This window comes from Symphalangus syndactylus, chromosome 1 (assembly GCF_028878055.3).
Source record: "Symphalangus syndactylus isolate Jambi chromosome 1, NHGRI_mSymSyn1-v2.1_pri, whole genome shotgun sequence".
NCBI lineage: Eukaryota > Metazoa > Chordata > Mammalia > Primates > Hylobatidae > Symphalangus > Symphalangus syndactylus.
In genome coordinates this window covers 134,659,081-134,684,693 of record NC_072423.2, presented here as the reverse complement: position 1 = coordinate 134,684,693, position 25,613 = coordinate 134,659,081, and the positions used below count along the sequence as shown (strand labels likewise).

General features: G+C 41.2%; 1 long non-coding RNA gene across 2 annotated transcripts in view; it reads right to left on the bottom strand.

Annotated features, from left to right (window-relative positions):
* Positions 1-402: 402 nt before the first annotated feature.
* LOC134736336 (uncharacterized) overlaps positions 403-25,613 on the bottom strand; it is a 55,303-nt gene continuing 30,092 nt past the window's right edge. For both annotated transcript variants that reach the window (XR_010120291.1, XR_010120289.1), the window contains exons 3-4: positions 21,557-21,732; positions 403-1,014 (exon numbers count right to left, since the gene is read on the bottom strand). This is a non-coding gene — a long non-coding RNA (uncharacterized lncRNA). The remainder of the gene's footprint in view (positions 1,015-21,556; positions 21,733-25,613) is intronic.

Below are 25,613 nucleotides of genomic sequence, written 5' to 3'. Positions count from 1 at the left end.
TTACAGGACTTGGGTAGGCAGTGGAAAGTTACAGTTGAAGGTGGTTATCTGTTGTCAGCAGGGGAGAGGGTCACAAGGTGCATGGTGGGGAGATCATGAGATCTGTCGTCCAGGATGTCATAAGTTCGATTGATCAGTTAGGGTAGGGCAGGAACAAGTCATTATGGTGGAATGTTGTAAGGTTGGTTAATCAGTTAAGGCAGAAACTGGCTGTTTCACTTCTTCTGTGGTTTTTCGGCTGCTGCAGACTCCTTGACTCCTGCAGACCATCTGGATGTATATGTGCAGGTCACGGGGTTACAATGGCTTAGTTCTGGTTCGGAGGCCTGATACCTGCATGAAAACATTACGAAAGCAGATGGTAGAAGTATAAAGTCAGAAGCACACATGCTAAGCTTCCTATTTCTTTCTTTACTGATGGAATTAGCTGGAGATAAGATAGATCTTAATTCTGCCAGTCAGAGGGCATATACAGTAGTAGTTACAGAAGTGAAAATTCAGTTTCCAAAGGGAGATTTCATCTTCCATACACAATTGTATTTCCTTTAAGCTACATTTGGCATGATTCATTTACATTTTTGAGCTAAGATTTTAGTTAAAACATGGCTAAATGCAGCCATAATGCTAATAGTCTTCTATTCACTGAAATAAGGTTGCAAATAGGTGGGGAGAGGTTGAAGTGAAGGTTTTCACAATTGGAAATTAAATCTTGTCCTCCAGATGAAGGGGGCTTTTGTGCAGTGTAGATTGGAAGAAGTGTTTTCTATTATGCTTCACATTTCTAAAGCCAACTTTTGAGCAACAGCTTTTTTTCCCCTCTTGAACATTTTGGAAATAAGGAGCCTTTATTTCCATGATGGTTGCCAGGCTCATTTCCCCAGTACTGCCTGATCATGTGCCTTTCATTGAGTTTCTCTGGGCTGTGTTGGCCTTTAGCAGAATGCTGCTGAATTATCAGGATGTGGCTCAGTGATTTGTCCTCAACTCCATGGAGAGACAAGAAACTTTCCTTGGCTAAATACAAACAGAAAATTAAAAAGGGAAAGTTATTTTATTTCAGGGAACATTTTTTGTTGCTACGGATTTGACAAGACATGGATCCTTCATTTAATTTCATTTTTGTTTGTCCCATTCAGCATTTCTCTTCCATTTATGAACAGTTTTGGAAACTCTAGCAGCAAATGGGCTTGCCCCCAACACTTGGCTTGATATTCTGCTTATGACAAGTGTGTCTTTTCCCATGGAATGCATTCTCTCAACAACCTGACAACTTCAGTTAGTCCACCTTTGCTTTGACCTGAAATAGCTAAACAATTGAGTCAATATAGTTGGATTCTGAATTCTCCAGAAAATGCCTCATTCAGCCCATTCACTTCCTTTTTTCTTTTGCAGGTTATGTAACTGAGTACCTCCACTTTTCTAACAGGTGGTTTGGATATTTTTTTCCCTCCCTTCTTTTCTCATTTCCCTGGTTCCACACTTCCTACTTAGCCCTTTAGAAATGCAAATATAACCTTTACCTCCTCCTCACCAGACATCCCCTACTGGGCAAGTTCATCTATGTGCTTCAAGAGAGATCTCTTAACAGTAGATTTGCAGACCAAAGCATGCCCTGATGGAACTTTCACCTCCAGGGGTTTGCCTCAGGAGTGCATATTGAAAGCATGCCCACCTGGCCACTTTGACAACATACTTCTGGTCCATTTCCAAGCATACTTTCCTTCCTTTCGTTTCTGTTCTAAAGCTTTCTAATAAGCTCACTCCTGCTCTAAAACTTGCCTTGGTCTCTTACTCTGCCTTATGCCTCTCAGTCAAATTCCTTCTATTGAAGAGGAGAGATTTGAGGTTGCTGCAGACCCATAACAATTCACTGCTGCTAAAATACTTTGCTTCATGACTCAGAGACATTCCCTATGGCTAATAGTATGGGCTTTTATCATAAACATTTTGGAATAAATTAATGCCTATTAGCTGTCTTTAAATATGGGAAAAATTAATCATCACAGCGATCACATAATAATAAATTTGGCATCTCACATTTGTCGGATACTTGATTCTGGAACAAGTGCTCTGCTACATATTACCACATTTTTAATCTCACAGCAGCCCTAATATAAGGTCATTTGAGTGCCAGCCTCTGTCTAACCACCTTTTCAACTCTAACTCTGGAAACCACAAGTAATAGTAATGTGGATCTTCACTTTAGGTATTCTACACAGGGAAGAGAATGAACTTTGTGCTGACATCACCTGCCAGCTTCCCAGAAGCCCTCCCTAGATGTCTATCTGTCTCACCACAGCAGGTACTGACACTAAAGTCTGTGGACTTATATATCCCACTCCTCTCCCACAGTCCCACAGTGTCTCAGGACTATGCCATTTCTAATTTTTAATTCCCCCTTCTTCGGTGCCATTTTTATCTTTCCTTCACCTGCATGCCAGTTCCTGGGAGTACAGTTTGCCTCAAGGTAAGCATCCTTCCCTCAACCCAGAATTCTGGTGTAAAAAATTCTGTACTTTGTTTCACATGTATGAGTAAATGGAGGCAAAATAACTTAAGTAATTGCCTAAGATCACCTAGCTAGTAAACTGCAAATCTGAATTTGAACTAGAATCTGACTAATTATTCTTTACTTCAAACCCGTTTTTCTTGTAATCTTATCATTTGTATATTACCTTGTTTATGACAAGGCTTAATGTCAGGTTTTATGTTTCCCATCATGACTATTTGGGCAGAGTGATTACTTGGAGTTAGAGCTGAGATGTCCAAGTGTGCTCAAAGGAGTTTTAAATGGGTTAGAAAAACATAACTGGGTTGTTTATTTAAAAAGGAAACAAAACAACCCTTTGGTTATAAAGTTGGAGGCAGCATAATTAAACAGGCATCCCAAGATGCAGTCTTTTAAAAGACTTCTTAGACTGAAAGATCTCTTCTTCATCCACCCACACCACCATTACTACTCTGACAAATCTTCCCTTAGGGAAATCAATATAGTCACTCAACATCTTAACATGTACAGCTGTCACTGGCCTCAGGCCATAGCTTTTGTTTTGCCTTTACCAAGTGAATGATAGTGAATGAATGAGATTTTATAGTTTTTGCTTTTTTTTTAGTTTTTTTTTTTTTTTTTTTTTTTTTTTGAGACGGAGTCTTGCTCTGTCGCCCAGGCTGGAGTGCAGTGGCGCAATCTCGGCTCACTGCAAGCTCCGCCTCCCGGGTTCACGCCATTCTCCTGCCTCAGCCTCTCCAAGTAGCTGGGACTACAGGCGCCCGCCACCACGCCCGGCTAATTTTTTGTATTTTTTTAGTGGAGACGGGGTTTCACTGTGGTCTCGATCTCCTGACCTCGTGATCCGCCCGCCTCGGCCTCCCAAAGTGCTGGGATTACAAGCGTGAGCCACCGCGCCCGGCCTTTTTTTTAGTTTTGTTATTATTATACTTTAAGTTTTAGGGTACATGTGCACAATGTGCAGGTTTGTTACATATGTATACATGTGCCATGTTGGTGTGCTGCACCCATTAGCTCGTCATTTAGCATTAGGTATATCTCCTAATGCTACCCCTCCCCCATCCCCCCACCCCACAACAGTCCCCGGAGTGTGATGTTCCCCTTCCTGTGTCCATGAGTTCTCATTGCTCAATTCCCACCTACGAGTGAGAACATGCGGTGTTTGGTTTTTTGTCCTTTGCGATAGTTTGCTGAGAATGATGATTTCCAATTTCATCCATGTCCCTACAATGGACATGAACTCATCATTTTTTATGGCTGCATAGTGTTCCATGGTGTATATGTGCCACATTTTCTTAATCCAGTCTATCGTGGTTGGACATTTGGGTTAGTTTCAAGTCTTTGCTATTGTGAATAGTGCCGCAATAAACATACGTGTGCATGTGTCTTTATAGCAGCATGATTTATATTCCTTTGGGTATATACCCAGTAATGGGATGGCTGGGTCAAATGGTATTTCCAGTTCTAGATCCCTGAGGAATCGCCACACTGACTTCCACAATGGTTGAACTAGTTTACAGTCCCACCAACAGTGTAAAAGTGTTCCTATTTCTCCACATCCTCTCCAGCACCTGTTGTTTCCTGACTTTTAAATGATGGCCATTCTAACTGGTGTGAGATGGTATCTCATTGTGGTTTTGATTTACATTTCTCTGATGGCCAGTGATGATGAGCATTTTTTCATGTGTTTTTTTGGCTGCATAAATGTCTTCTTTTGAGAAGTGTCTGTTCATATCCTTCGCCCACTTTTTGATGGGGTTTTTGTTTTTTCTTGTAAATTTGTATGAGTTCATTGTAGATTCTGGATATCAGCCCTTTGTCAGATGAGCAGGTTGCAAACATTTTCTCCCATTTTGTAGGTTGCCTGTTCACTCTGATGGTAGTTTCTTTTGCTGTGCAGAAGCTCTTCAGTTTAATTAGATCCCGTTTGTCAATTTTGGCTTTTGTTGCCATTGCTTTTGATGTTTTAGACATGAAGTCCTTGCCCATGCCTATGTCCTGAATGGTATTGTCTAGGCTTTCTTCTAGGGTTTTTATGGTTTTAGGTCTAACATGTAAGTCTTTAATCCATCTTAAATTAATTTTTGTATGACTTATAAGGAAGGGATCCAGTTTCAGCTTCTACATATGGCTAGCCAGTTTTCCCAGCACCACTTATTAAATAGGGAATCCTTTCCCCATTTCTTGTTTTTGTCAAGTTTGTCAAAGATCAGATGGTTGTAGATATGTGGCATTATTTCTGAGGGCTCTGTTCTGTTCCATTGATCTATGTCTCTGTTTTGGTACCAGTACCATGCTGTTTTGGTTACTGTAGCCTTGTAGTATAGTTTGAAGTCAGGTAGCGTGATGCCTCCGGCTTTGTTCTTTTGGCTTAGGATTGACTTGGCGATGCGGCTCTTTTTTGGATCCATATGAACTTTAGATTTTTCCAATTCTGTGAAGAATGTCATTGGTAGCTTGATGGGGATGGCATTGAATCGATAAATTACCTTGGGCAGTATGGCCATTTTCACGATATTGATTCTTCCAACCCATGAGCATGGAATGTTCTTCCATTTGTTTGTATCCTCTTTTATTTCATTGAGCAGTGGTTTGTAGTTCTCCTTGAAGAGGTCCTTCACATCCCTTGTAAGTTGGATTCCTAGGTATTTTATTCTCTTTGAAGCAACTGTGAAGGGGGAGTTCACTCATGATTTGGCTCTCTGTTTCTCTGTGATTGATGTATAAGAATGCTTGTGATTTTTGCACATTGATTTTGTATCCTGAGACTTTGCTGCAGTTGCTCATCAGCTTAAGGAGATTTTGGGCTGAGACAATGGGGTTTTCTAGATATACAATCATGTCATCTGCAAACAGGGACAATTTGACTTCATCTTTTCCTAATTGAATACCCTTTATTTCCTTCTCCTGCTTGACTGCCCTGACGAGAACTTCCAACACTATGTTGAATAGGAGTGGTGAGAGAGGACATCCCTGTCTTGTGCCAGTTTTCAAAGGGAATGCTTCCAGTTTTTGCCCATTCAGTATGATATTGCCTGTGGGTTTGTCATAGATAGCTCTTATTATTGTGAGATATGTCCCATCAATACCTAATTTATTGAGAGCTTTTAGCATGAGGCGTTGTTGAATTTTGTCAAAGGCCTTTTCTGCATCTATTGAGATAATCATGTGGGTTTTGTCTTTGGTTCTGTTTATATGCTGGATTACATTTATTGATTTGCGTATGTTGAACCAGCCTTGCATCCCAGGGATGAAGCCCACTGATCATGGTGGCTAAGCTTTTTGATGTGCTGCTGCATTTCGTTTGCCAGTATTTTATTGAGGATTTTTGCATCAATGTTCATCAAGGATATTGGTCTAAAATTCTCTTTTTTGGTTGTGTCTCTGCCAGACTTTGGTATCAGGATGATGCTGGCCTCTTAAAATGTGTTAGGGAGGATTCCCTCTTTTTCTATTGATTGGAATAGTTTCAGAAGGAATGGTACCAGCTCCTCTTTGTACCTCTGGTAGAATTCGGCTGTGAATCCATCTGGTCCTGGACTTTTTTTGGTTGGTAAGCTATTGATTATTGCCACAATTTCAGAGCCTGTTATTGGTCTATTCAGGGATTCAACTTCTTCCTGGTTTAGTCTTGGTAGGGTGTATGTGTCCATGAATTTACCTATTTCTTCTAGATTTTCTAGTTTATTTGTGTGGAGGTGTTTGTAGTATTCTCTGATGATAGTTTTTATTTCTGTGGGATCGGTGGTGATATCCCCTTTATCATTTTTCATTGCGTCTATTTGATTCTTCTCTCTTTTCTTTATTAGTCTTGCTAGCAGTCTATCAATTTTGTTGATCTTTTCAAAAAACCAGCTCCTGGATTCATTAATTTTTTGTGTCTCTATTTCCTTCAATTCTGCTCTGATTTTAGTTATTTCTAGTCTTCTGCTAGCTTTTGAATGTGTTTGCTCTTGCTTTTCTAGTTCTTTTAATTGTAGTGTTAGGGTGTCAATTTTGGATCTTCCCTGCTTTCTCTTGTGGGCATTTAGTGCTATAAATTTCCTTCTACACCCTGCTCTGAATGTGTCCCACAGATTCTGGTATGTTGTGTCTTTGTTCTCGTTGATTTCAAAGAACATCTTTATTTCTGCCTTCATTTCATTATGTACCCAGTAGTCATTCAGGAGCAGGTTGTTCAGTTTCCATGTAGTTGAGCGGTTTTGAGTGAGTTTCTTAATCCTGAGTTCTAGTTTGATTGCACTGTGGTCTGAAAGACAGTTTGTTACAATTTCTATTCTTTTACATTTGCTGAGGAGAGCTTTACTTCCAACTATGTGGTCAGTTTTGGAATAGGTGTGGTGTGGTGCTGAAAAAGATGTATATTCTGTTGATTTGGGGTGAAGAGTTCTATAGATGTCTATTAGGTCCACTTGGTGCAGAGGTGAGTTCAATTCCTGGGTATCCTTGTTAACTTTCTGTCTCGTTGATCTGTCTAATGTTGACAATGGAGTGTTAAAATCTCCCATTATTATTGTGTAGGAGTCTAAGTTTCTTTGTAGGTCACTCAGGACTTGCTTTATGAATTTGGATGCTCCTGTATTGGGTGCATATATATTTAGGATAGTTAGCTCTTCTTGTTGAATTGATCCCTTTACCATTATGTAATTGCCTTGTCTTTTTTGATCTTTGTTGGTTTAAAGTCTGTTTTATCAGAGACTAGGATTGCAACCCCTGCCTTTTTTTGTTTCTATTTGCTTGGTAGATCTTCCTCCATCCCTTTATTTTGAGCCTATGTGTGTCTCTGCATGTGAGATAGGTTTCCTGAATACATCACACTGATGGGTCTTGACTCTTTATCCAATTTGCCAGTCTGTGTGTTTTAATTGGAGCATTTAGCCCATTTATATTTAAAGTTAATATTGTTAGTGTGAATTTGGTCCTGTTATCATGCTGTTAGCTGGTTATTTTGCTCGTTAGTTGATGCAGTTTCTTCCTAGCCTTGGTGGTCTTTACATTTTGGCATGTTTTTGCAGTGGCTGGTACCGGTTGTACCTTCTATGTTTAGTGCTTCCTTCAGGAGCTGTTTTAGGACAGGCCTGGTGGTGAGGAAATCTCTCAGCATTTGCTTGTCTGTAAAGGATTTTATTTCTCTTTCACTTATGAAGCTTAGTTTGGCTGGATATGAAATTCTGGGTTGAAAATTATTTTCTTTAAGAATGTTGAATATCGGCCCCCGCTCTCTTCTGTCTTGTAGAGTTTCTGCCGAGAGATCAGCTGTTAGTCTGATGGGCTTCCCTTTGTGGGTAACCCAACCTTTCTCTCTGGCTGCCCTTAACATTTATACTTCATTTCAACTTTGGTGAATCTGACAATTATGTGTCTTGGTGTTGCTCTTCTCGAGGAGTGTCTTTGTGTCGTTCTCTGTATTTCCTGAATCTGAATGTTGGCCTGCTTTGCTAGATTGGCAAAGTTCTCCTGGATACTATCCTGCAGAGTGTTTTCCATCTTGGTTCCATTCTCCCCGTCACTTTCAGGTACACCAATCAGACGTAGATTTGGTCTTTTCACATAGTACCATATTTCTTGGAGGCTTTGTTCGTTTCTTTTTCTTCTTTTTTCTCTAAACTTCGCTTCTCTCTTCATTTCATTCATTTCGTCTTCCATCACTGATACCCTTTCTTCCAGGTGATCGCATCGGTTCCTGAGGCTTCTGCATTCTTCACGTAGTTCTGGAGCCTTGGCTTTCAGCTCCATCAGCTCCATTAAGGACTTCTCTGCATTGGTTATTGTAGTTATCCGTTCGTCTAATTTTTTTTCAAAGTTTTTAACTTCTTTGCCATTGGTTTGAATTTCCTCCTGTAGCTCAGAGTAGTTTGATCGTCTGAAGCCTTCTTCTCTCAACTCGTCAAAGTCATTCTCCACCCAGCTTTTTTCCGTTGCTGGTGAGGAGCTGCGTTCCTTTGGAGGAGGGGAGGCGCTCTGCTTTTTAGAGTTTCCAGTTTTTCTGCTCTGTTTTTTCCCCATCTTTGTGATTTTATCTACTTGTGGTCTTTAATGATGGTGACGTACAGATGGGTTTTTGGTGTGGATGTCCTTTCTGTTTGTTAGTTTTCTTTCTAACAGACAGGACCCTCAGCTGCAGGTCTGTTGGAGTTTGCTAGAGGTCCACTCCAGACACTGTTTGCCTGGGTATCAGCAGCAGTGGCTGCAGAACAGTGGTGGCTATAGAACAGCAGATATTGGTGAACCGCAAACACTGCTGCCTGATCGTTCCTCTGGAAATTTTGTCTCAGAGGAGTACCCGGCCGTGTGAAGTGTCTGTCTGCCCCTACTGGGGAGTGCCTCCCATTTAGGCTGCTCAGGGGTCAGGGACCCACTTGAGGAGGCAGTCTCCCCATTCTCAGATCTCCAGCTGCGGGCTGGGAGAACCAGTACTCTCTTCAAAGCTGTCAGACAGGGACATTTAAGTCTGCAGAGGTTACTGCTGTCTTTTTGTTTGTCTGTGCCCTGCCCCCAGAGGTGGAGCCTACAGAGGCAGGCAGGCCTCCTTGAGCTGTGGTGGGCTCCACCCAGTCGAGCTTCCCAGCTGCTTTGTTTACCTAATCAAGCCTGGGCAATGGCAGGTGCCCCTTCCCAAGCCTGGCTGCCGCCTTGCAGTTTGATCTCAGACTGCTATGCTAGCAATCAGCGAGACTCTGTGTTCATAGGACCCTCCGAGCCAGGTGCAGGATATAATCTCCTGGTGTGCCGTTTTTTAAGTCCATTGGAAAAGCACAGTATTAGGGTGGGAGTGACCCGATTTTCCAGGTGCTGTCTGTCACCCCTTTCTTCGACTAGGAAAGGGAACTCCCTGACCCCTTGCACTTCCCGAGTAAGGCAATGCCTCACCCTGCTTTGGCTCACTCACGGTGCACTGTACCCACTGCCCGGCACCAACTGTGTGGCACTCCCTAGTGAGATGAACCCAGTGCCTCAGATGGAAATGCAGAAATCACCTGTCTTCTACGTCGCTCACGCTGGGAGCTGTAGACCGGAGCTGTTCCTATTTGGCCATCTTGGCTCCACCCTTTTCTTTTTAATACAATGAACCTCCACTTGACAGACTCCTCCCTTTTCCTATATAGGCCTCTGTCTGGTCTGATGCGGTTTTGTGTTCTTTTTCCCTTAGCTTGTTCTTTTCAGAAAAAGCTAGGGTTTCACATCTCACCCCACTAGTTAGTAGTTCTCCAGCCTGACTTCACATTGATACCACCCTGGGAACTTCTATAAAATACTGATGCCCAGACCCTAATACTGATCAATTAAATCAGAATCTTGGGGGGTGGGGAGGAGTCTATTATGCAACTTCTGGCTTATGTGACCATTATATTCAACTAAGTTCCTAAGTTCCCATTGAGATGTGATTATGGGACAGGTAGTTCAGGAGACTACAGAAGACGTTGTACTTTACAATTTCAGCATGGAATTTAGCAACAGTTTGTGATATTCTTGCTTATAATGGAGAGTACATTAATCAGATCTGACATAATGATATTGAGTGACAAACCACTCCCAAACTCAGCAGCTTACATCAAGAAACATTTATTTCTTGCTCATGGGTCTATAGGCGACAGGTTTGGCTGGTTTAAGCTGAACTCTGCTGTGTGTTTTTCATCAGGCTTCAGATAAGTTATACTGTACTCCAGGTGTAAATGTGATTCAAGTCTCTTTCACATGTGTCTCATCTTCCTTGGACCATTCATTGAGTGCCCAAGGCATCTACTTTTCATGTCAGTTCACTGTCATGCAAAATCCAAACTCAATTGTGCTTAAAGATCTCTCCTTGTTTCATGTCAATTAATGTGTCTTTAGACAAAGTAATTCATGACTCAGTCCAACATTAATGGGATGGAGACATATACTTTGGCCAAAGTAAGAGAAGAAAGAAGATAAATATTTTCTTATAAAGTCCACGCTCTCATAATGACATGGATAAGAGACAGGGAAATACTGGGTAGGAGAAGGTTGTTTCCTGGCAAAGACCCCACTCTCAAGCCTGGATATGTGTGATCCTAAGTAGGAATAGGCATTCCTGTTTTTGTGCCAAAAAAGTTGCCTTTTGGTACAACATGCCGCCCTATTCTGTGCCGATATAACCCCCAGACTCCAGGCTTCAGAAGGAGATGAGAAGATGAACAAAAGAGCAGAAGAATGGCAGAATGGCATGGCAGAGAGAAGAAAAGGAGCATCTGAATGCCAAGAGGAGTTTGACTGGGGGAGGCCAGAGAAGAGTTCAGCTGCTGGACGATCAAACTCCAGGGGAAGATCATCTTCCCACTTCCTCCCTGTGCTAGTCCCCTATCCATCCCACTGAGAGCCACCTCTACCACCCAAAAACAACCCCACATTTACCACCCTTAAGTCTATGTGTGAGTTGATTCTTCTGGAATGCTGGATAAGAGCTCCGGATACAGCAAGCCGTCACACTGGCCTTCTGCCGTTGTGAAAAGTCAGAGGGCTCACTGAGCTGGTTAACAGGTAAGCTGTCTGCAGATGGCAAAGCTAAAAGAGCGCACTGTAACACATGCCACACCCACTTGGGCTTTGGGAGTTGCAGGCACACACCTCTAGTTGCTACCATGGGGCCAGAGCCCCAGAGCACTCACCCTGGCTCCTGTGCCTGCCTGTCTGTGTGCTCCCCCTCTTGTAAAATGTTTGAGTGTGTGGCAGCCGAACACATAGGCCCACACCCCTGTCACATATTCTGCAAGTGGTTCAGGGAACTCTCCTCTTACAATAAGGAGAAATATAAACTTGTTGACAATCTTAGAACATAACTGACTAAAGAAGGACTGAATTTTCAACTATTCTGTAAATCTAAAATTATATCCAAAATAAAGTTTATTAAAAAAGAAACAAAAAGTAAGCTACCATGTGATGAGGGAGATAGCTCTAGTCAACTGGAAATGTTGAAACAGAGTATAGAAAATCTCCTGGTGGGAAATGTGTACAATGGACTGAAGCATGAGTAATTATCCAGTGTATTTGTTAGATTTATATTGACACGTCACAGAGAGGAGGGGATGGAAAGAATTGTGTATGACAGATTCAATATTAAAAATTGTCATGATAGGTTGCAACCAACCAGGTAAAATATCAAAGGGATAAACATAATGCCACACATTTGGGTTTACAATCTCAATTGCTTTATATATATTAAATAAAAATTTATAGTACATAATTAATGAGTGTGTGGTCTATATTTTATTAAATCATTGTTTAAATATTGCATTCATTAGAATTTCTAAATATCCTTGAGCATCCCGTGGCAGAATAGTATGCACGGTATCTTTTGGCCTAAGGCTTTAGTTGGTCATAGAGAACTGCTGGCTGGGGTTAATACTACTAACAATAATAGAAGCAGCAGCTAATATTTGTGGAGTGTTTACTAAGAGTCAATTGTAGCTAAGTGCTTTACATAGATTAGTTCATCCTCAAAAATCCCTGTGAGGTAGAACTAATGCCTTTTCCATTTTACAGGGGACAAAACTGAGGCTTAGTGAGTTAAAGTAACTTGCCTGAAGTCCCACAATTCATGATTGGTATTGCTGAAAGTTCAACTCAGGGTATCTGATCTTATAACATGTTGGGCATAACCATTACAGTCTATTGCCTGTGCATTTGAACTGGCATGACATTTAAATACTAGTACTTTCCCCAGGAGCCTGTTCTGTGTATTAAGGGACTGCCCCTCGACAATTTGCTATTATGACACATTTTTAGGGTTATCTTGAAATGCTGCTATGTCTATTTTAGATAGATCTTCTCTCTGGGACTGCTCCATAAGTTTCTTACGAGCAAAATGTGCTCTAAAAGCTGCCATACATCAGAACTCCTCCCACAAATCTAAGTGACCACCCTCGCCACCACGAGAATCTATTTGAGACACAATCTCATTGTTGCAACTGCCTCCCACTTTGCTATCCATTATTTCCAACTTGCCGGAGGGAGCTAACGGCCAAATTAAAGGCTGGTATTTCCCAATCAGTCATCATTAGAGCTGCATTTATTATAGATAAAGTGACTTTCAGAGCCAGAATGACAACTTTAACAATGAAAAGAAAATGTAAGAGCTCATTTTGTAATATGAACATAGCTCTCTTCAGTGAACAGCTAGATTTAGCCTAAAAATGCAACTTGCAAATATCCTTTTTGTCTCATGCACAGTTGTTTCATATACAAACACATCCAAGAAAATGTAAGTTCCAGCACTGCTCTTAAAAGGGGTGTAGAGCCCCACATACTTCCGTGTGTGTGTGTGTGTGTGTGTATGTTTGCTTTTTGAACTCAAGGAAGAACTTTAAGTCACCAGTGTGATTCACCAAACTTGAATGTGAAAAAGGAACAGGGGAAAATGAAAGAACAAACTTGATAGTAAACCTGAAAACAATTACAATTCATACTTTCACTGAAAGTGAATGGACAGGGGGACAATAAGTTTACAGAAAAAGCCAGAAAATAGGATAATTTGTCAAAATGGAAGTAAGAATCAGCACACAAGACTTGGAAGAGAATTTGTTATGAAAAGCAAGATGTCCCTAAGCAAGCATTGTCCTACTGAAGGGTCCTGAAATAAGGAAAAGAGAACAGAACACATTTTTTTTTCATTATACTTTAAGTTCTAGGGTACATGTGTACAACGTGCAGGTTTGTTACATATGTATACGTGTGCCATGTTGGTGTGCTGCACACATTAACTCATCATTCACATTAGGTATATCTCCTAATGCTATCCCTCCCACCTCCCCCACCCCCCAACAGGCCCCAGAGTGTGATGTTCCCCTTCCTGTGTCCATGTGTTCTCATTGTTCATTTCCCACCTATGAGTGAGAACATACGGTGTTTGGTTTTCTGTCCTTGCGATAGTTTGCTGAGAATGGTGGTTTCCAGCTTCATCTATATCCCTACAAAGGACATGAACTCATCATTTTTTATGGCTGCATAGTATTCCATGGTGTATATGTGCCACATTTTCTTAACCAGTCTATCATTGGTGGACATTTGGGTTGGTTCCAAGTCTTTGCTATTGTGAATAGTGCCACAATAAACATACATGTGCATGTGTCTTTATAGCAGCATGATTTATAATCCTTTGGATATATAAAGCGATGGCAACAAAAGCCAAAGTTGACAAATGGGATCTAATTAAACTAAAGAGCTTCTGCATAGCAAAAGAAACTACCATCTGAGTGAACATGCAACCTATAGAATGGGAGAAAATTTTTACAATCTACCCATCCGATAAAGGGCTAATATCCAGAATCTACAAAGAACTTAAACAAATCTACAAGAAAAAAATCAAACAACTCCATCAAAAAGTGGGCGAAGGATATAAACAGACATTTCTCAAAAGAAGACATTTATGCAGCCAACAGACACATGAATAAAATGCTCATCATCACTGGCCATCAGAGAAATGCAAATCAAAACCACAATGAGATACCATCTCACACGAGTCAGAATGGCGATCATTAAAAAGTCAGGAAACAACAGGTGCTGGAGAGGATATGGAGAAACAGGAACACTTTTACACTGTTGGTGGGACTGTAAAGATGTTCAACCATTGTGGAAGACAGTGTGGCGATTCCTCAAGTATCTAGAACTAGAAATACCATTTAACACAGAACACATTTTTATAGAATCAAATGAACATGCTCACTGGGAGTCATGAAGTAATGTGCTATATTCTCACAAGTTATTTTTTTTAATAAGAAAACTATCAGCAATTACTCAATTTTCAAGAGTTATCTTTCAGGCCTAATGGGAAACAGGCTATTCTAAGATTGTTTGATTAATATATTTTCTGAAATAAGATAGATAAAATGCCTTAAAGAAAGAGAAAGAAAACCCATGGTTTCCTGGAAGGTGATCTTTTAGGTCTTGTTGAATTTGCCTTCTACTTCCTGTCCCCCTTGCCATCTTGTTGGGTCTGTCAACTGGAGAATGACAAGGTTCATAAATTTGGAAAGGAGAGATTTATTTGTCATAAAGGTTTGGAGCCTGTAGGGTGGCCATTCTGAAAGGGTGGGAAACATAGCCTCCAGCATGAAGCCAAAAACAGAGACCAGAGGGGCAATGAGAGCAGGAATTTATGCTGAGTGGGGTAGCTGAATATGCATTTTCAATAACCTATAGGAAGAGCCATGAATATTTATGAAAGAGAAAGTGTGCATATGCAATTAAGCTTCCTGCCCCTTCATGGATCCAATATTAAAAATAAATAACAGTGTTAGCATGATCCAAGGGTGGAGTTTTCAGCCTTCTGATTTGAAAATGTGAAGCAGAGGACGTGAAAATGTGTACTGTGCATCCTCTGTAGAATGGCCAGAGCCATTCTATGGTTGACAGTCTCTTATTTTATTTTTTTATTATACTTTAAGTTCTGGGGTACATGTACAGGATATGTAGGTTTGGTACATAGGTATGCATGTGCCAGGGTGATTGGCTGCACCCATCAACCAATCATCTGCATTAGGTATTTCTCTTAATGCTAAACCTCCCCTTGCTCCTCACCCCCTGAACAGGCCCCATGTGATCTTCCCCTCCCTGTGTCCACGTATTCTCATTGTTCAACTCCCACTTATGAGTGAGAATATGCAGTGTTTGCTTTTCTGTTCTTGTGTTAGTTTGCTAAGAATGATGGTTTCCAGCTTCATCCATGTCCCTGAAAAGCACGTGAACTCATCCTTTTTTATGGCTGCATAGTATTTCATGGTGTTTATGTGCCACATTTTCCTTAACCAGTCTATCATTGATAGGCATTTGAGTTGGTTCCAAGTCTTTGCTATTGTGAACAGTGCTTCAATAAACATATGTGTGTATGTGTCTTTATAGTAGCATGATTTTTAATCTTTTGGGTATATACCCATTAATGGGATTGCTGGGTCAAATTATATTTCAGGTTCTAGATCCTTGAGGAATAACCACACTGTCTTCCACAATGGTTGAACTAATTTACACTCCCACCAACAGCGTAAAAGTGTTCCTATTTCTCCATATCCTCTCCAGCATTTGTTGTTTCATGAATTTTTAATGATCACCATTCTAACTGGTGTGAGATGGTATCTCATTGTGTTTTTGATTTGCATTTCTCTAATGACCAGTGATGATAAGCTTTTTTTACATATGTTTGTTGGCTTCATAAATGTCTTCTTTTGAGAAGTGTCTGTTCATATCCTTTGCCCACTTTTTGATGGGGTTGTTTGTTTTTTTCTTGTAGATTTGTTTAAATTCTTTGTAGATTCTGGATATTAGCCCTTTGTCGGATGGATAGATTGTGAAAATTTTCACCCATTCTGTAGGTTGCGTGTTCATTCTGATGATAGTTTCTTTTGCTGTGCAGAAGCTCTTTAGTTTAATTAGATAACATTTGTCAATTTTGGCTTTTGCTGCCATTGCTTTTGGTGTTTTAGACATGAAGTCCTTGCTCATGCCTGTGTCCTGGATGGTATTGCCTAGGCTTTCTTCTAGAGTTTTTATGGTTTTAGGTCTGAACGTTTAAGTCTTTAATCCATCTTGAGTTCATTTTTGTATAAGGTGTAAGGAAGGGATCCAGTTTCAGCTTTCTGCTTATGCCTAGCCAGTTTTTCCAACACCATTTATTAAATAGGGAATCATTTCCCTATTGCTTGTTTTTGTCAGGTTTGTCAAAGATCAAATGGTTGTAGATGTATGGTGTTATTTCTGAGGCCTCTGTTCTGTTCCATTGGTCCATATTTCTGTTTTGGTACCAGTACCATGCTGTCTTGGTTACTGTAGGCTTGTAGTATACTTTGAAGTCAGGTTGCATGATGCCTCCAGCTTTGTTTTATTTTTTATTTTTTGCTTATGATTACCTTGGTTATGCAGGCTCTTTCTTGGTTCCATATGAAATTTAAAATAGTTTTTTCCATTCAATGAAGAAAGTCAGTGGTAGCTTGATGGGGATAGCACTGAATCTATAAATTACTTTGGGCAGTATGGCCATGTTCATGATATTGATTCTTCCTATGCATGAGCATGGAATGTTTTTCCATTTGTTTGTGTCCTTTCTTATTTCCTGGAGCACTGGTGTGTAGTTTCCCTTGAAGAGGTCCTTCACATCCCTTGTAAGTTGGATTCCTAGGTATTTATTTTCTTTGTAGCAATTGTGAATGGGAGTTCACTCATGATTTGGCTCTGTTTCTCTGTTATTGGTGTAGAGGAATGCTTGTGATTTTTCTGCATTGATTTTGTATCCTGAGACTTTGCTGAAGCTGCTTATCAGCTTAAGGAGATTTTGGGCTGAGATGATGGGGTTTTCTAAATATACAATCATGTCATCTGCAAACAGAGACAATTTGATTTCCTCTTTTCCTATTTGAATATCCTTTATTCCTTTTTCTTGTCTAACTGCTCTGGCCAGAACTTCCAATACTATGTTGAAATAAGAGTGGTGAGAGAGGGCATCCTTGTGTCAGTTTCCAAAGGGAATGCTTCCAGTTTTTGCCCATTCAGTATGATATTGGCTGTTGGTTTGTCATAAATAGCTCTTATTATTTTGAGATATGTTCCATCAATATCTAGTTTACTTAGAGTTTTTAGCATGAAGCACTGTTGAATTTTGTCAAAGGCCTTTTCTGCATTGATTTAGATAATCATGTGGTTTTTGTCATTGGTTCTATTTATGTGATGAATTATGTTTATTGATTTACATATGTTGAACCAGCCTTGCATCCCAGGGATGAAGCTGACTTTTGCCAGTATTTTATTGAAGATTTTTGCATTGATGTTCATCAGGGATACTGGCCTTAAATTTTCTTTTTTTGTTGTGTCTCTGCCAGGTTTTGTTACCAGGATGATGCTGGCCTCATAAAAAGGGTTATGGAGGATTCCCCCTTTTTCTATTGTTTGGAATAGTTTTAGAAGGAATGGTACCAGTTCCTCTTTTGACCTCTGGTAGAATTTGGCTGTGAATCCATCTGGTCCTGGACTTTTTGGTTGGTAGGCTATTAATTACTGCCTCAATTTCAGAACTTGTTATTGGTCTATTCAGGGATTTGACTTCTTCCTGGCTTAGTCTTGTGAGGGTGTGTGTGTCCAGGAATTTATCCCTTCCTTCTAGATTTTCTAGTTTATTTGCATAGAGATATTTATAGTATTCTCTGATGGTAGTTTGTATTTCTGTGGGATGAGTGGTGGTATCCCTTTTATCATTTTTTATTGTGTGTAGTTGATTCTTCTCTCTTTTCTTCTTTATTAGTCTTGCTAGTGCTCTATATATTTTGTTGATATTTTCAAAAAACCAGTTCCTGGATTTATTGATTTTCTGATGGGATTTTTGTTCTCTATCTCCTTCAGTTCTGCTCTGATCTTAGTTATTTCTTGTTTTCTGCTAGCTTTTGAATTTGTTTACTCTTGCTTCTCTAGATCTTTTAATTGTGATATTGGGTGTCAATTTTAGATCTTTCCTGCTTTCTCTTGTGGGCATTTAGTGCTATAAATTTCCCTCTAAACACAGCTTTAAATGTGTCCCGGAGATTCTGGTACACTATGTCTTTGTTCTCACTGGTTTCAAGGAACATCTTTATTTCTGCCTTCACTTCTTTATTTACCCAGTAGTCATTCAGGAGCAGTTGTTCAGTTCCCATGTATCTGTGTGGTTTTCAGTGAGTTTCTTAATCCTGAGTTCTAATTTGATTGCACTGTGGTCTGAGAGACTGTTTGTTATGGTTTCTATTCTTTTGCATTTTCTGGGGAGTGTTTTACTTCCAATTATTTTGTCAATTTTAGAATAAGTGCAATGTGGTGCTGAGAAAATGTATATTCTGTTGATTTGGGGTGGAGAGTTCTGTAGATGTCTATTAGGTCTGCTCGGTCCAGAGCTGAGTTCAAGTCCTGAATATCCTTGTTAATTTTCTGTCTTGTTGATCTGTCTAATATTGATGGTGGGGTGTTAAAGTGTCCCACTGTGACTGTGTGGGAGTCTATGTCTCTCTGTAGGTCTCTAAGAACTTGCTTTATGAATCTAGGTGCTCCTGTATTGGGTGCATATATATTTAGGATAATTAGCTCTTCTTGTTGCATTGATCCCTTTACCATTATGTAGTGCCCTTCTTTTTCCTTTTTGATCTTTGTTGGTTTAAAGTCTCTTTTATCAGAGACTAGGATTGCAACCCCTGCTTTAGTTTGCTTTCCATTTGCTTGATAAATATTCGTCCATCCCTTTATTTTGAGCCTGTGTGTGTCTTTGCATGTGAGATGTGTCTCCTGAACACAGCACATTGATGAGTCTTCACTCTTTATCCAATTTGCCAGTCTGTGTCTTTTAATTGGGGCATTTAGCCAGTTTTTTTTTTTTTTTTTCTTTTTTTTTTTTGAGACGGAGTCTCGCTCTGTCGCCCAGGCTGGAGTGCAGTGGCGCCCTCTCGGCTCACTGCAAGCTCCGCCTCCCGGGTTCACGCCATTCTCCTGCCTCAGCCTCTCCGAGTAGCTGGGACTACAGGCGCCCGCCACTACGCCCGGCTAATTTTTTTGTATTTTTAGTAGAGACGGGGTTTCACCGTGGTCTCGATCTCCTGACCTCGTGATCCGCCCGCCTCGGCCTCCCAAAGTGCTGGGATTACAAGCGTGAGCCACCGCGCCCGGCCTAGCCAGTTTACATTTAATGTTAGTATTGTTATGTGTAAATTTGATCCTGTCAGTATGATGCTAGCTGGTTATTTTGCCCATTAGTTGATGCAGTTTCTTTATAGTGTTGATGGTCTTTACAATTTGGTATGTTTTTGAAGTGGCTGATACCAGTTCCTTTCTATGTTTGGTGCTTCCTTCAGGAGCTCTTGTAAGGCAGGCCTGGTGGTGAAAAAATCTCTTGCATTTGCTTGTCTGTAAAGGATTTTACTTCTTTGCTTATGAAGCTTACTTTGGCTGGATATGAAATTCTGGGTTGAAAATTGTTTTCTTTAAAAATATTGAATGTTGGCCACCGCTCTCTTCTGGCTTGTGGGGTTTCTGCAGGGAGATCCCCTGTTAGTCTGATGGGCTTCCCTTTGTGGGTAACCCAACCTTTCTCTCTGGCTGCCCTTAACATTTTCCCTTCATTTCCACCTTGGCGAATCTGATGATTATGTGTCTTCTGGTTGCTCTTCTAGAGGAGTATCTTTGTGGTGTTCTCTGTGTTTTCTGAATTTGTATGTTGGCCTGTCTTGCTAGGTTGGGGAAGTTGTCCTGGAAAATATCCTGAAGAGTGTTTTCCAACTCGGGTCTATTCTCCCCATCACTTTCAGGTACACCAATCAAACGTAAATATGTTCTTTTCATATACTCCCATATTTCTTGGAGGCTTTGTTTGTTGTTTTTCATTATTTTTTCTCTAATCTTATCTTCTTGCTTTATTTCATTAAGTTGACCTTCAATCTCTGATATCCTTTCTTGCACTTGATTGATTTGGCTATTGATACTTGTGTATGCTTCATGAAGTTCTCATGCTATGTTTTTCAGCTCCATCAGGTCATTTATATTCTTCTTTAAACTGGTTATTCTAGTTAGCAATGAGTCTAACCTTTTTTCAAGGTTCTTAGCTTCCTTACATTGAGTTAGAACATGCTCCTTTAGCTCCGAGGAGTTTGTTATTACCCACCTTCTGAAGCCTACTTCTGTCAGTTCTTCAAAATAATTCTCTGTCCAGTTTTGTTCCCTTGCTGGTGAGGAGTTTCACAACTGGAGGATCCTTTGGAGGAGAAGAGGTGTTCTGGCTTTTGGAATTTTCAGCCTTTTTGTGCTGGTTTCTCCCCATCTTCATGGATTTTTCTACCTTTGGTCTTGGATGTTCGTGACCTTCGCATTGGGCCTCTGAGTGGATGTCCTTTTTGTTGATGTTGATGCTATTCCTTTGTGTTTGTTAGTTTTTCTTCTGTCAGGCCACTCTGCTACAGATCTGCTGGAGTTTGTTGGAGCTCCACTCCAGAATCTGTTTGCCTGTGTATCACTAGCAGAGGCTGCAAAACAGCAAAGATTGCTGCCTGTTCCTTCCTCCGGAAGCTTCATCCCAGAGGGGCACCCGCCAGATGCCAGCTAGTAGTCGCCTGTATGAAGTGTCTGTTGACCCCTGCTGGGAGGTTTCTCCCAGTCAGGAGACACGGGGGTCAGGGACCCACTTGAGGAGGCAGTCTCACCCTTAGCAGAGCTTGAATGCTGTGCTGGGAGATATGCTGCTGTCTTCAGAGCCTTCAGGCAGGGACTTTTAAGTCTGCTGAAGCTGTGCCCATAACTGCCCCTTACCCCAGGTGCTCTGTCCCAGGGAGATGGGAGTTTTATCTATAAGTCCCTGACCGGGGCTGCTGCCTTTTTTTCAGAGATGCCCTGCTCAGAGAGGAAGAATCTAGAGAGGCAGTCTGGCCACAGTGGCCTTGCTGAGCTGTGGTGGGCGCTCCCCAATTTGAACTTCCTGGTGGCTTTGTTTACCCTGTGAGTGTAAAACCGCCTACTCAAGCCTCAGCAATGGTGGACACCCCTGCCCCCACCAAGCTTGAGCGAGCATCCCAAGTGGACCTCAGACTGCTGTGCTGGCAGCGAGAATTTCAAGCCAGTGCATCTTAGCTTGCTGGGCTCCATGGGAGTGGGACCCACTAAGACAGACCACTTGGCTCCCTGGCTTCAGCCCCCTTTCCAGGGGAGTGAACAGTTCTAGCTCACTGGCATTCCAGGTGCCACCGGGGTATGAAGAGAAAAACTCCTGCAGCTAGTTGGGTGTCTGCCCAAACGGCACCCAGTTTTGTGTTGAAACCCAGAGCCCTGGTGGCGCAGGCACTGGAGGGAATCTCCTGGTCTGCAGGTTGTGAAGACTGTGGGAAGAGCGCAGTATCTGGGCTGGAGTGCTCCGTTCATCACGGCACAGTCCCCTACAGTTTCCCTTGGTTAGGGAAGGGAAATCCCCCGACCCCTTATTCTTCTCAGGTGAGGTGACCCCTCACCCTGCTTTGGCTCACACTCTGTGGGCTGCACCCACTGTCCAATCAGTTCCAATGAGAGGAACCAGGTACCTCAGCTGGAAATCTAGAAATCACCCACCTTCTGTGTTGATCTCAATGGAAGCTGCAGGCCAGACCTGTTCCTATTTGGCCATCTTGCCAGTCAACTCCCTGGTTGGTGGTCTCTTATCAGGAAGAAATGCTGGTTGGTAGAGAGGGGCAGCAGTCATGTGGTTGGTTGATATTAGTGGTGCAAGGGTTGAGTTCTGTTTATCCCTTAGAGAAGAAAACATAAGGGCAGTTAGAGAGCGAGTGTCTGACCGCCCATCCCAGCATGCCAATAACTCAGTTTTCAAAGTTACTCTGGGGTCCCCTTGGCCAAGAGGAGTTCTGTTCAGTGAGTTGGGGGCTTAGGATTTCATTTTTATTTCTCAGGCTTCACATCATTTGTTTTTGAATCAATTTCTTATTTAATTTAATTTGCCTTTCGTACCTTTCATTCTCAAAGTTCTTTGGGATCTAGGATCTTAGAAAGGTCTCCAAGTTGAAGCTATCTAATGACTTTCTCCTCACTCTCAAGAATGTGTTTAGAATTAGTCACAGTAGCCTTGCTGGAGATGAGCTCAGCAAGTGTAGCAATTTGCCCCTCTGTTGTCCTGCAAATATTATCATTGAGTATGAAATACACCTCAAATACAGGATTGGCTTCTAAGTTAATCAGAGAAGTTCTAGAAGTAGAAGAAGGGGGAACCTCCATAAGCAAATGCAGACACTGAGAGTGAGAATACTGCAAATTAGTTGCCTTATGACCTGGGCCTTCCTGCTAGTTACAAATAGTGGGTTCTCCAGTTCTTCTAACCCCTGAAGCATCATCTACTGATAGAGAGAAATTTCTGTCTATACTTAAGCCATCAATTAGAGTGGGGGCTCAATGTGATATGAGTAAAATAGCTTGCATCTTCTGGGAGGCAGATAACAATCACAGATTGCGTATTTTAAAAAATATATAACTGCTTTTTATCACATTTGGACACTTCATATTGCCAGGCCATTTTATAAAAACCACCTATAAATAGATAAAAAGGCAGCTAGCTAACTGGATACATAGGTAAATGGATAAATGGGTAATGCCAAATTCCATAGGTAGTAGTTTTTAAAGATAAATAGGATAAGTTGGCACTCTTAACTCAGAACAAGGGAAATTTGGCTTTAGAAAAATGGTAAGTTTTGTTTTTCTCCAAGATGGAGGATTAGAAGCTTTTAGCATGCCTCAGCAACTTGAAAAGAACAAAATAATGTATAAAGACTAGCTCTGAGAACTTTAGTTCAAGAAGGAAAGTGGGAATTCACTGGAATAGTGAAGGACTATTCAGACCCTGGGAAGTAGAAGGTGAGTGAGCAGCCCCTGTGACAGGATTTAGCTGATAATTTTGAGTGAAGCCCATGAAAGGAACAGGCAGTTTCCTTCTATGACTCACCTTTTCACTACGGATCTGTGCAACTCAGGTCAAGGGAAAGCACCCTGTTTCTCCCAAGCCCTGGAGCTAACCTGGGGAGAAGCTGAGAGATGGAGAGAAGGAAAGACACCAGGAAAACCTGCAGACATTTTCTCAGACCTGGGGCTGAGGGAAGGATGCCATTTTTAATCTGGGCTCATACAAAGTCAGACATTGATGACCAGGTAGTAGTGGCCACAACAGGCATTTTAGTCTCAGGCTAGAGATTGTAGTATTTGCTGTGGAGCAAGGGAAGGGACCCACAACCAGAATTGAGCTTTGAGTGCCCCAGTAACAGGCGAAGGAATTAGGCTTTATCCTGTCACGGGCCTGGAGGTTCTCTCCTGCTCTAGAACTGTTATGAGAGAAAGCTGCTTAAGCCAAGGTTTTCCCCGGGCACTGAAACTTGCAACCAGGAACAGTTTTGTGACCTAGAACCAGTCTGCATGTGTCATTGAAGGGCACCATAGCCTACTCCCTTGGTCACTTGGGGGACAGTGCCCCATCAGCTATAAAGAGCAGAAGGGAGGTGAATCCCAGACCCCTGGAGATCTAACTCTCAGCAAGTTCTGCCCCTAGGGAAGAGGCAAATGCAGCCTACCAAAGCTCTGTCTGGGTCAAAGGAAACATGAACATGGGACCAGCTGCCGAAGGTGGCACCACCAAACCCTGATGGGAATGGATGTGGAGAAGGGGTCATTTATTGTCCCCTGGCCCCTTCTCAAGGCACTGTTGTAGAGTTGTCAGTAGCTCTTCCTATCAGCCCTGGAGGGGGGCATGGGCTGAAAGAGACCACTTTTTGGCTTCTACAGTGGTTTCACTCCCACTAAAGGTGAACTGTGTGCTGGTGGAGGGTGTTTTTCATGCTTCTCCATTGCCTCCATGCTCACCCCTGCCTTCTAGCTCTTGCTCTTAGGTGCCATTTACTGGAATGCAGCCTGAATTACACCACCAAATAAAAATGTATTGCCACAAGCAACATCTGAAAAAGCCGCTGCACAAACTTATCTACAACCAAAGAACCTGTACAGAGCCCCAGCACCCTGAGAGCACACAGAAACAAAAATAACAGACCATACACAATATACACCACAATCATACTCCAAGGGAAAAAAATGAAAAAGTCAAGAAGCTCCATCCAATAGTAAATTAAAAAAAAAAAGCGTCAGATTCCTCAGATGAGAAGGAACCCACACAAGAACTTTGGAAATACAAAAAAACAGCATGTTTCATCCCCTCCAAAGGATCTCACTATCTCTCAGGAAATGGATACTAACCAGAATAAAATATTGGAAATGATAGATACAGACTTCAGAATATGGATGGCAAAGAAAATGAGATCCAAGAGAAACTGAAAATGCAACACAAAGAAGTCAGAAAAGCAATCCAAGATTTGAAAAATGACATAGCTATATTTAAAAAGAACCTATCAGAACTCCTGGAATTGAAAAATTCACTACAGGAATTTGAAATACGATTGGAAGCCTTAATAACAGATTATATCAAACAGAAAAAAGAATTTCAGAGCACAAAAATCAATCCTTTAAATCAGCCCACTCAGACAAATTAAAGAAAAATGAATTAAAGAGAAAAAAGCCTTCAAGCCATATAGGATTATATAAATTGGTCAAATCTATGACTTACTGACATTCCTAAGAGAAAAAGAGAAAGTAAGCAACTTAGAAAATATATTTGATAATATAATCCAGAAAAATTTCCCCAAGCTTGCTAGACAGATGAATATACAGATACCAGAAATCCAGAGGAGTCCTGCAAGATACTATACAAGATGACCATCCTCAAGGCACATGGTCGTCATACTATCCAATATCAATGTGAAAGAAAAAAATCTTAAAAGCAGCTAGAAAAAAAGGCTTGTATTATCTATAAAGGGAAATCCATCAACCTAATTGTGGACTTCTCAGCAAAAACATGACCAGCCAGAAGAGATGTGGGGCCATTTTTAGGATTCCTAAAGAAAAGAATGCCAGCTAAGAATTCTATGTCCTGCCAAACTAAGCTGCATAAATGAAGGAGAAAGAAAATCTTTCTCAGGCAAGCAGTCATTAAAGGAATTTTTCACCATCCGACCAGCCCTACAAGAGATGCTTAAGGGAGTTCTAAACATGGAAATTAAAGAACACTTGCTTCCACAAAAGCATATATAAGTACATAGCCCACAGATCCTATAAAAAGCAAGTACACAACAGCCCTCTACAGAATACTACATCCAAAAATCACAGAATATACATTCTTCTCATCTGCACATGGAACATACTTTAAGAATTACCATATGCTTGGTGGAGGCCCAGTGTTTCCTTTCATTCTCAATGTGGCTATTCCAAGCTTCTGGGCTCACCAGAGTTTCTGTTATTGCTTTGATGCACTGTGGTGCTCTCCTTCAGTTATGTTCATTAAAATGTAGCTGTTTATTCTTTATTCTGTTATTGTGAAGGGGATGAGTGCTATAGGCTTCTAATGGCCCATCTTTTTGACATCACCCTCCCCTCCCAAATTTCTTAAAAACTGTTTCTAAAAAGCTGTAATATCCTTATATTTCAACTGCACCCTTGTGCATACATTAAAATTGCACCATTGACCGGGCGCGGTGGCTCACGCTTGTAATCCCAGCACTTTGGGAGGCCGAGGCGGGTGGATCAC